The 12,202-nt window shown below is 36.1% G+C and overlaps 1 non-coding gene across 1 annotated transcript; it reads left to right on the plus strand.

Moving 5' to 3' along the window:
• Positions 1–2,095: 2,095 nt before the first annotated feature.
• On the plus strand, positions 2,096–2,168 carry TRNAD-GUC. The gene has a single exon. It is a non-coding gene; the product is annotated as a tRNA-Asp (tRNA).
• Positions 2,169–12,202: the final 10,034 nt, after the last annotated feature.

Here is a 12,202-nt window from a genome sequence, read left to right on the forward strand (position 1 = left end):
TTCTCTTAATTGGCTTCATTTTTCTTTTGGTAAGATGAATTCCCATCACTTAATTACTTCAAGTGCACCAGCTGCAAAACACTTGACTTTACCAGGGGCCCCAAAAAAGTAATCCAGACAGATATGCTATTTAGGAAAGAAAGAAAAACCTCTTTACATATAATTTTGGTAATTTTTTTTCAATAGAAAATAACTCAAAAAGGAAAAACATTTTACTTAAAGCACTACAATACAACTAAGTTCCCAAATTCAGTATACACAGAATATTGCTTTGATCTAATGAAATTCGGCTTTTAGAATTTAAATAATAACTTATTGCTCATAAACTAGAGAAAAGTTACATAAATCCACTCCTCATCTATTCCCAAATGCTTGGTTACAGACTGGAAAACAAATCAACCAACCTACATTCAACTTTATTTTCACGAGCTACACAGTTCCAATTGTGTAAATTGTTTCCTAAAGCTGTCTTCTTTGGCTACTGTTTGCTAGTTTTAAACAAAATGTCTTTACAATTCTTCTCTTTAATGTTGCTCTGACAAGTTCTTTTATGAAAACTGTGCCTGTCTGAATTTGGCAAAGTACCCAAAAAGGGAACAAAAAGCTGCAGCCAAGATCATGGGAAACAAGTGGTCTGTGCAAAAAATGACATAGTATTTTCAATCAGTAGAAACTGGTAAATTAATTGTTAGAAATGTAAGGTTATTAAAAATTCATATTTAACTTAAAACACAATAATGTTTTTCTTTTTATAGTTTTCATGCTAGATAGGAAATTTTAACCATCTGACAGGAACAACATTTACCAGACTGCGTAATTAACCATAATTAAATTACCAGATGGATCAATATCTTACAGCTCTGCTTGCAGAATGGGTGCTTGGACTACAGACCAACTGCAGTGACAGTATACTCTCCACATATCCTGATATCCTGGTATCTCGATGTAGTGGTTTGGTTCAAAATATCCAGTACTTAGTTATTTTCCTTCTGTGAGATAAGAATTTGGAGAAAGCAAAGCAGGCACAAAACTTAAAAGAATATAAAGAAGTTTATTAACAGACCTAAAAGAAAGAAAAAAAGTCAGACTAAACCTTCAGAACACTTCTCCCCGCCTTTGTCCCTTCTCCCACTGACAACGTAAAAAAACAACCCTTGAGATTTTCCCAGTCAGTTTGCCATCACTATAATAATCTTTTTCAGTTCACTTAGGAAGAGAAGTCTCTCTTGCTCATGCTGTGGAGACATCTCCACAAGAAACAGTTCTCTCATGGCTTCAATGTCACAGCGAGACAGCTGCCCAGGTTGGTTCTCTGCTCGCATGTGAGAGTCCCTTCCCTCGACTCACAGCTTTCCCCACAACTGTTTTCAAGGGTTCAATCTTTAGCTAATGGGGTACCATTTTAAGGATGAGCTGTTCAGAAGCAAAAGGTTCTCTTCATCTACCTCTGGGATCATCTTCATCTCTAGGAACAGAGGTCTTCTTCTTCCCTGGGAGCAAGGGTCTTCATTGCTTTCATCTCTCTCTGTTCAACCTTCTCACCAGATCACAGCTACTTCAACATTTGCTTATTTCAGCACAGGTATTTTACTCACAATTGCAATTTGAACACTCCACCCCCCCATGCTTTCATGAAATTACAACAGGTACTCTGATATATCATAGTCCATCACCATAGCTTTACAACAGAATTTCAGCTTCTAAGCTTGAAGCATCTCCTCTTTCTCCTCCCTCAGGGTTTCAGCTTTTCCTTCTTCACTGACTTTGGTGTCTTTATGGTGTTTTCTTCACGTGGCTTCACCTTTCCTTTTCCTTTGACTTGGGAGAGGATTGATGTCTGCAGGCTTCATCTGTTCTGGAGGAAACTTACAACACTAAAAGGGTTAATCTCACCTGGGCCTTGCAGCTGGATTTTGCATATCGCTGTTGGTCACATGATCTTTGCTGGGCAGCGGCCTCAGATGAATTTCGGCCGCACTAGGCGAGGGCTGGCCCGGCCTGTGGGGGCCGGCCTGACCTGTGGGGCCTGCCCACATGGAGCAGGGCCGTGGATGGAACAGGGCCACATGGCTCTGGGGTGGCTGTCCCCTGGCTGGCCTGGCTAGCTCAGTTGGTAGAGTATGAGACTGTCAATCTCAGGGTCGTGGGTTTGAGCCTCACATAGGGCACCACTAATTATTTGAGCTGGTTTGGACAAATTGGGAGGAAAATGTCCTCCAAGAGAAGTGGGGTTACAAGCACCCCTCCCCCACCAGGTTTGGGAGAAAGGAAATTTTCCTCGGAGGAAAGTGAAAGACATAAAAACACTAGTGGAGGAAGCACCCTGCTTGGTTTTCAGCCAGCTTTTGGCTCCTTTTCTCAACGGAGAGTTGAACTTTGTTTTCCTGGGACTTTGGTTTTTCCCTTCTCGTCTGGACTGTTTCAGCATCAGAACACACCAGACCCTACTTAGCTAAAAAATGAAACTATGCTAAACCATGACACTTGATCATTACTACTGAGATGTGCAATTATACTTCTTCTTTCTACCAAATGCAAATTTCAAGTATATAATTTCACAGCTTTCAGACAAATTATACTAAATCTAGAGATGGCAAGTGGGGAAAGCATCTTTGAGAATAAGACAATTTGTGTAGTCTGTTGGACAGTCAAGAGTTACATTTTGCTTCCAAACTGGTATGGTAGATGTGCAAAAAAAATACCACACCTCAAAAAACATTGTCTGCATGGCACAAGGTGACAGAGGACTACTAGCAGTATCTTATTTCACATGAACCATGCAAACATCCACGACATGATTATCTGACCTATGTTTAGTACAAAGAGTCAAGCTGGGTAATGATGTTATGCCTACTTATATTGGTACAAATGCTATAATAAATTATATCCTGACAGTGAAAGTGAAAGTGTGCATACTTTTGGTAAATCATCCTGAAGAAAGTATTAAGTGGTATTTTACAACTCTTACTCTAAATGGTCTGTTTTTCCTCTGGGTGCAGTATGTCGATGCTGAGTTGGTGATTACTGTAGTGTATTAAGCTGGTAGTAGCCTATTTGTTTATAAAGCACTTTGTGATCCACTAGCATAAAAAACAAAATACTATCAGATGTCTAGATGTTTCTTATGGAATGAAAATAAGGGTGTGAATTACATACTGTGCAATTCCTCACAATTTCAGTGAATAAAGCCAGTTTATGAGAAAGCTTTAGGACAAAAATCCTTCTGAGACAGCAGTAGATGGCTATATAGGGCGCAAGAAAATAAACACAATGCTACTGTGTGTAATGGAAGATTTTCTCTTGAGTGAAATATATTCAGGAAAAAGACCAAAAACAAGCAACCAAGTAACCAAAAAAACTCAACAGGTTTTCTTTTGGAAAAAAAAATTTACTTGAAAAGAGAACTTGAGAGTAAATGAAAATTTGAATTTATCCAAAGCAGTCTAACAGAAGTCTGGCAGCTAAAAATCTAAATTATATGGCAGAGGAAACTTAATTTAAGCTATACCTAAACAGGGAAAACAAGGCACTCCCCAAAGTCTCTAAAGTAGCAGAGAATTAACACTATTTAGGAATGACAGCACTCTGGTCTGAATTAAGGAAGAAGCCTCTACTGCAGGCAGTACTTCATGATCCTCTGCTCAATTAGAGACACTTGAGACAGCTGTGAGACTCATAGACACTCATTATTTAGTTTCTCTTGTAGTTAACTGTTGCCAGGAAATTCAGATCTATCCTTGTAAAGTCAGTGAGAGTTACCCTTGGCTATCATTGTAACACGACCAGGAGTATCACAGAGATTCACAGAATCACTGAATAATTTAGGTTGGAAAAGACCTCTGGGATCATTAAATCCAACCTTTGACTGATCACCAGTTTGACAACTAGACCATGGCACTATGTGCCACATTCAGTCATTTCTTGTGCACCTTCAGGGATGGTGACTCCACCGCCTCCCTGGGCTGTTCATTTCACTGTTTAGCAATCCTTTCCATGAAGAAATTCCTCCTGATGTCCAGCCTGAACCTTCCCTGGCACAGATTGAGACCATTTCCTCTTGTCCTGTCAGTGGTTGCCTGGGAGAAGAGACTGACCCCCACCTGGCTACAGCCTCCTTTCAGGCAGTTGTAGAGAGTGATATCCTCCCTGAGCCTCCTTTTCTCCAGGCTAAGCAACCCCAGTTTCCTCGGCTGCTCCTCATAGGACAAGCTTCTTGTTGGGGAGATATACACCTGATCCTGCTGTAATGGGTGAGTAGTGAAGTGGTTTCAGCAAAATTTGAACATTATTAAGGCTGCATTAGCTCTTTGATGTCTTATTTTGTTGTTTTACAGTGGCAAAATAAAATTAGACTGTAGAGTGAATCTTAATCTTTGTAGAAATTTCTGGTATCATTCCTTGCTCTCCTAATATATAGCTAATTCTAAAAAAAACCAGGGACAGCCAAAGTCATGTGAGGTGCTCTCATAGAATCTCAACATTTTCTAAGTAAGAAAGTAATTTACATTACAATAAACAATCCATAGTCATGCAGATTAATAATAACTATAAAATCACAAATCTCCTTATTCTTTTGCTTATTATTTACCTATACAATTTTGTAAATACACAGATAAATTTTTAATACACATATATTTAGTTCTGAGCCACAGCCACTGCTTTTCACAACAACACTAAGAATGCTCAAGGATTATTATGTCTCTAAAAGACTTCTGTTTGCCTATTTTAACTATTTTATTTTTCTCCCACATGCTGAAGTCATCTCCTCTGAATCAAGTGTGTCCTCCTGACCCAAGCTCATGCTTTTCTCATCTTCATGCTTTAAGGAAAATTCTCTGAGAACAGCTGCTCCCACAGTACTTCAGTAACAGGACTCGGAAGCAAACTACTACTTTTGTTCACTCAGTGTATTATGCAGAAAGCCTAAAAATGGGGGGGGAGAAGCAATAATCCTGTCAGTTCTGAAATTGCCTTTACAATATTTTATAGCTATTTTGATACAAATGCTGGAGCATGCAAAATGGAACAGACTTAGGAAGGAAATCTTGTACTTTAAAAAGTAATATTTAAAGACTAGTATCACCAAGCTATTGATAATTTAGAAGACATATGAAGTAGACCTCTCTGCCTTCCAGATTGTCTACCCGTGAAGGGGACATTTAACATGCAGGTCTTGCATTCCCTACAGCATTGTTGAGAATGAGTGAGAAGTGAGTGTCTAAGGAAGATGACATCCCGTATGCATTCTACATACATGCAGCTGACATGAAATGACATGGAATCTGAAGCCTGTTTATATAACTCTCTTGCTTTACTGAGTAATGTTTCAGGCAAAAAGAATGTTGTAAACAGTGTTCAGAGATCTCAAATCATAACGATTTTTATTAGAACTGAAAATCAGAAAAAAAAATAGACAAATAACTATATCTTTTTTTCCCTTCACTGGTATTCTGAAACACTACATCTTATGTTGATAGGACTAGCTATCCTAGTCCTAACATTATTTTGAGGAAAGTTAGCTCTAGCAGCATTTTGACAACAGGTGGTTCTTGGGTTTCTGTTTCACTTTCTTTTTGATGATTTTTTGATCAATTCACCTTTTGTACCTTTTTTGCTGCAGAGGGAAACATAACCAGTGATTTCTCAGGAACATGCAGTTACAGCACTTAACTACTGAATTCCAATCCAGCTCTTTAAGCATTATGTGTCTCTCTCTTTGATGTCTCATAAAGAGAAAAATGTTTGGCCTAGTAACAAATAGATTCATTCTGGTTTTGAACTATCAAGCCACCTGTGAGTTTCAGCTACACAATTCAGTTCAACAAGTCTTTTCCAGGATATCTGGAAAAGGTTTGAATAAAAACAGGGTGCACACAGATGTATGCATTTTATGGTTTCATTCATACCCATCATCAAGATAGAACAGTTAGTTCCAGTCATATTTGACCTCAACTTAGAATCATTTTATCAATTACTTAGATTTTATCTGAGTAATCTCAATCATAAGCCTACAAGAGGTTAACAAATACTTACAATGTTGTTTTAAAATACAAGATTCAATTCATCAAAGACATGCTGTAATGCATGTGGCATTCAACATAAAGGGGAGAATGTTAGGGTAAAGAAAGAGGAGGAAAAGATAAAATTAATCTATTTCTGTGTCGGTGGCTATAAGGACTGTGAAAGATGGCATCAAATCTACCAGAGAGGTGAAAGAGAGATGGCAAGAGATTCTCCAAATAAAGTCAAATGGAAGTAATTTTTAGAAGAGAAAGACAGAACCTGCAGGGTACTCTTGTAGTTGTTCAAAAAACCAGAATGGTTTAAAAAGTTAACATCCTTCAACATACAGATTTCTCCCAGAGAAATGTAGCCTGAGAGACAGGGTGCTCAGAGAGAATCAATGACAGAAAAAGGCTCCACAAAAGGTCTGCTGAATGAAGTATTTAGGTTTGACTCTTGACGTTTTTGGTTTTTTCTTTAACCATCCATGCCACCTATAAACATTTGAAGTTTCACTGAAACATTTGAAGTTTCACCTTCTCCATCAGTTGCTGGAAGTTTAAAGTTTTACTAGAATTTTGCCACCTTCTGAAAAATAGACAACTAATCATCTTCCTGATGACTGTGCATACCGAGTTGGGTAAATCCTCCTCAGCTCCTCACTCCAAAATACTTTTCCTTGATTACACGAAGAAATAGAAGGAAATGAGGAATATGAATTCTCCATATTTTGCCAAATGTTTATCAGTGACTTAATCTTTAAAAAATAAAAGTATAAAGACTTAGATATAGGGAAGTGTCGTGGTTTAGGAATGGTATTCCCCAATCTAGTTCTCCCACCAAGACCTTCCAAACCACATTTCTGCTTGCTCACTCTGTCTCACCCCTCTTCTCCCTTCTCCACCCCCTCTTCCACCCTCTTGTGCCCTGAAGGTGGCTGGAGAATTGCAGGCACAAAAGGCAAAAATCATGGGTTGAGATAAGAACAATTTACTGAAAAGAGCAGTGAGATAAGAAAACAAACAGTAACAGCAACAATATTATTAACAGCAGTATTCAAAAAGAGAGAACAATTTCTCCTTCCCAGAAGTGAGAAAGTCCATCTTCCTCATCCCTGGCAATAATGTAATGTGGTATTGAATAACACAATGGCCACTCTCTCTCCCACTGATCTGGGCCAGAACCAGTACAGGAAACAAATTTTAAATTCCTAGTTTAGGGAAAACTCTACATATTAAAGCAATGAGCTCTGATTTAGAGCGATGTTGAATTTATTTACAAGTAGTACATAGTTGGATAGTGTTATGAACAGTTTTCCATTATTGTGTCAATTTTGCACAATCACAGATATGATCTTGCAATTTTAGATAATGAAAGGCAACAACATTGCATGTCTAGAGAAAAGGACAAGATTGGCACTTGATGGATATTAGACATTGACAAAATGAAAAATTTATCAAAATTTTAAAAAGTGCTCTGCTTGGCTAATTTTCCTGGTCCAAAGAATTGCTTTTTAATATGCAAAATAAAAACCTGTAATTTTCAATTCATTTTCTTTATCAGGAGGATGGTATATCCTGGAACTGGTTTGTTAGTGATAAAACTGCACTGACTACCTTTATCTCAGGTAAAGAGGAGTATATAGGACTGTCAGAGAGCTGATACACCATTTTCACTACTGAAGATACCCCTCAGTACCATTCTTCACTTCCGCTTAACATTTTGAAATACTGAGGTCTTATAATCTACATAGTAAGGTGTTTGAATTATTGTTGCTAGGCAGTTCATAAAGAGACATCCAGAATTTTCTGCCATAATCTAATCTAATCTAATCTAATCTGTTAATTATACCTTCCTTGAAAACGAGGACTAAAAAAAACCAAAACCAAACCAAAACAAGAAAATAGCAATAACAACCAAAAATCACCACTCAGATCCCCAAATACAAATACAAAAAGAAAACCATTCTTTTCATTTTCTTTAATTAAAACAAACTGCATTATATAATAAATGGATTACCTATAGTACTAATACAGTGAAATGTCACCATCTTCATGAGACTGAAAAAGAGTAAGCAATGATATGAGTCAAGAGCAAAAAGCACTACTACCACCACTACATTCTCTTCAGCATCTTCGTGTAATTCTTCCCACTTCTTCAGATATGAAGTATAAACAAAATTTTTTCTTCCCAACTAGTAAACTTAGCTTACTGCTTACCAATTCAGAAGCCAAAGGTCTTTACAGAGAAGCCCACTGGAAACATGGAAAACTATAAGCAGTAATAGTACTTGCTAGCAAAAAGGACTGCATATCAATTCCAAAAGGAGGAAAAGCAATGTGCCTTCTCTCTGATGTTCCAACATGAAATAGCAAGGTGGGTATTAAGAAAACAGAATACATTCCTTCCTTTCTTTTCTTCTTCTTTTTATTATTATTATGAATTATTATTATTATTATCATTATTAATTTTCTGGTCCCATTCTAAAGAATCTTATGTTAGCAGTAGGAACAGTACTCTACAAACATAACAATTTATTTTATATCCTTCCTTAATTCTTACAGAAATTAATTTAATTAATTGCACTAGGCAATCTAATTTTGTCTAATATTTTACAAACTTGGAATATAACATACTGTAGTGGGATGTACTTTTAATCAACTGGAATATCTGCATCTAAATCATTGCACTGACAATTTCTACTATCCAGCACACGAGTTAATTCAGTTTTAATGGTTTACAAAAAATTTGTTCAGCATTTTTTTGCATCAAAATGCATCTAGATAGAGAAAATACTGACATTTAATATTCCAGTCTAAAACTTGTAAATTCAAATTATTTTAATGTAACAGAAGAACTTGTAATGAAATGCATTCAAAAATAACATATTTTTGTGTCTGGGCAATAACCTAAAATTAAGAAAATAATTAATACCATAATAAGCTAACATGAAGAATAGGCATTTGCCAGAGGATAAATTAGCCTTTAAGTGGGGGACCATTTCTGAGGCACATGTCATGAAACATAGATGCAGAAAGACAGCTCATCAAAAGTGAAGGGAGTGAAACAGAAAGACAAGAGTCTATACTATTGTTTGACCATAAGTTATTTATAAAACTTATTATATAATAAAGCTGAAAGACTAATCAGGGCTGCATGATGTACCACTCTTATCTGTGTAAAGTTAAGGTCATCTTTAATTTTTTCTCTGTTGTTTCTCATATCACCAGCACCTTACAAAATCAGTAATTTCTTTCAAATGAATTTACGCTCTTCAAGGTAACAAAACTATTTTTCAAAAAAAAAATTTCAAAGCTCTTTCTTTAAAGACATCTATGTGCTATTGATTTGAAATTATGAAGTAACTATATTACTTTTTCTATTAGCTCCTACTTTTTCCATAAACTCTCAGCAGTGGCCTTTTCAGATCACATTTTACATTCTATTTATGCATCTTACATGGCTAAGATTCAGTCATGACAAAAAGGATAGTACTCCAGTCAACAAAGAAAAATATATTTAGGCTGCTTGAAGACATGAAACAATTTTTTAAGCCTAATAAGGTATTTTGCCTCTAACTCATGTGTTGTTTTTCTGTCCCTCATTCACACCACCCCCCCTCCTCCCCCTCCTTGAAGGAAACAGAAATATCAAAAAACCAAAGAGTCAGTTCACAGCTATTTTGGGAGATAAGATGAAAAAAATTAATACCATTATGTTAAAAAATTGAACTGAAATTCAGAACGTATGAGTGTAATCCTTGCTTTAGTAAGCCATCCATAAACTTCCAGCATGACAAGGCACTTTTCTATGCTCCAATTCCAGCCATCTTCCTTTACCAATTTTAGGTCACTCAGGAAAGACTGCCTTGTAAAGCAGACAAAATGGAACTTTCCAAAGCACCATTGTGAAAACCAGTACAAATTCTTCTACTTGTGAAATACAAAACCAACAAGTGAATGACAGGGGATGTTTGAGTACCAAGAACGAGATGGAGGGAAGAGAAACAGAAATTGAACATCACCTAACTTTACAATAGTCTTGTCCCAATTAGTGTAAATCAATACATGACTCATTCCTAATTTAATTCTTTTAGACTGACACAGCTTCAACCTGACCAACTTTATAATGATTTATAGGAAAAGAAATAAGTCTTACAGGTGGAGGAGAAAACTCATGTATGTATCCTACTTTGACACTGTAACCCTCAAAAACATGTTATGTGCAGATAGGGAAATATGACTTTCATGAGACACCAAAAATTTCCTACTAGTCTCTTTAAAGTTTCAAGGGCATAACTAATTTACTCCATTTTGTGTGGTTAGTCCAGTTAAAATGATACTAACATTCATAGTCTAACTTATGTAAACAACTCAGAGCAAATCTTATTATCAATACACTTAAAATTTGTTGTATATAAATTTTCTAGTGCTCCCGTTTGTCTGCTGTTAATCCCTACGCTGTTCCCCTGTTCATCTCCAGCAGAACGGTAATGTTAATCATGGCATTTATTTTGCTTTGCCAGGAAGAAATATGCTATTGATTCTGTGGCTTTCTTCTGTATTGTGGTTCCACTTCAGACTATTTTACTATCTTTTATACATTTATATAGGTATTGCATTTAAAAATAACTAAAATGGTTCTATATTTTAGATAGTTACTCTTTTTTCTTTTAGCTACTGTAAACTCAGTTCTGTCCAGCTCCCAAGTCTGCACCACAATAGCTCACTACTGTTGATTTTTTCATAGCTTCAATCTTAAGTGTACATTTTTTTATCATCTCATTTTTATACTTCTCTGCACCATGGAGGTCTCTGTTTCACTTTTACTATCAAGGGTTCGTATTTCATTCTCTACAGAACAATTACTCTTTATTACTTCATGAAAAAATTATGGTTATACCATAAAAAGATAAGCAAAAGCAATTAAAAAAAAAAAAAAAGAGTCAAAAGATGCTGCTGCAGGCAAAGAAACTAAAAAAAAAGAAAAAATTCAGTGCAAAAATCAGTGCCCTGTTCCTAGCAATGGCAATGCTGTAAATACTGGTCTGCAGGCTATAAGCCTGAGTACTGTAGTTGGAGTAACATCAGAAAAGAATACCTCTTCCTTCTACTTTTAAAAGAAAGCAGAATCATCACTGTATTTTTCAGAGGATTTGGTCCTGATGTCATGCTTTGACATGAACCTAGAAAACCCTGTAGACTGAAATCTCTCAGGAAAATTAGGTAGAGGAGCAATAGTATCTAAATCCTGACTAGTCTTAATGTAAGCTATATTCTGAGCTATCCAGCTCTGTCAAAATGTGGTGTCAGTTGTCAAAAATCTTCACAAGAGAAGGGAAGTCTATGGGCTCTAAGTTCCCCTCAAGGGCATAAAAATTCTTTAGGGAAGGAGGCGGATTTTTTGAATTGTGGTTGTGAATGCCGTTGAAAATATTGCACAGTCCTCATTGCAGGTCTATATGAACTGAGATTAGAGAAGTATAACAAAGCAATGAAGAAGAGAAGTACAAATGAGCAACACCTAATATAAAAAAATGAAAAACTACAGAGAGCACATTATTTAAAATATTTTGGCCAAAGCCAATTATGATATTTTGATACATAAAAGGACATGTTGTGCCATCTATTTCTCACCTGGGATATCATGTAATCAATAAAATAAAGCAGTATGAAATATATTAAAAGGAACATTTCTTTCCTGATGTTAGCTCTAGAGATACAGGACTAGTGCTATTTGTACGAATGCACTTCAATCAGAAGACTTCTCATCTTACAAATCTTGTCCTATTCTCACTGTAGCCCTACGTTTGACATCACTATTTTGAGAGCAAAGCTGTTGATGCTTAAAACTAAGGAAATTGTGACTGGGCTTAGAAACTGATGAGTTTGGGAAAGATAACAGTCTAAAAGGTATAGAAAATAATCAATTGGGGAAGATTTATCCAAAACCATATGCATAAGGATTTTTGCATTCTGAAATAAGACAAAAAATATATTAGGAATGGTTGAGGAAAAAAGATTAAATATAATATTTGCTACTTAAATAGTATGTCAATAGTATGTCAATAGCAAGCCAAATCAAAGACAAGTGTGTTTCCATACCAATGTTAAATGTCTAAGGGAATAAAGTGTCTAAGGAAGCAAGAAACAAGAAAAACAAACTGAAATATCTTGCCCATGATGAATGTATTAATGAA

Source organism: Corvus brachyrhynchos, unplaced genomic scaffold (genome assembly GCF_000691975.1).
Source record: "Corvus brachyrhynchos isolate BGI_N302 unplaced genomic scaffold, ASM69197v1 scaffold28, whole genome shotgun sequence".
In the NCBI taxonomy this organism is placed as follows: Eukaryota; Metazoa; Chordata; class Aves; order Passeriformes; family Corvidae; genus Corvus; species Corvus brachyrhynchos.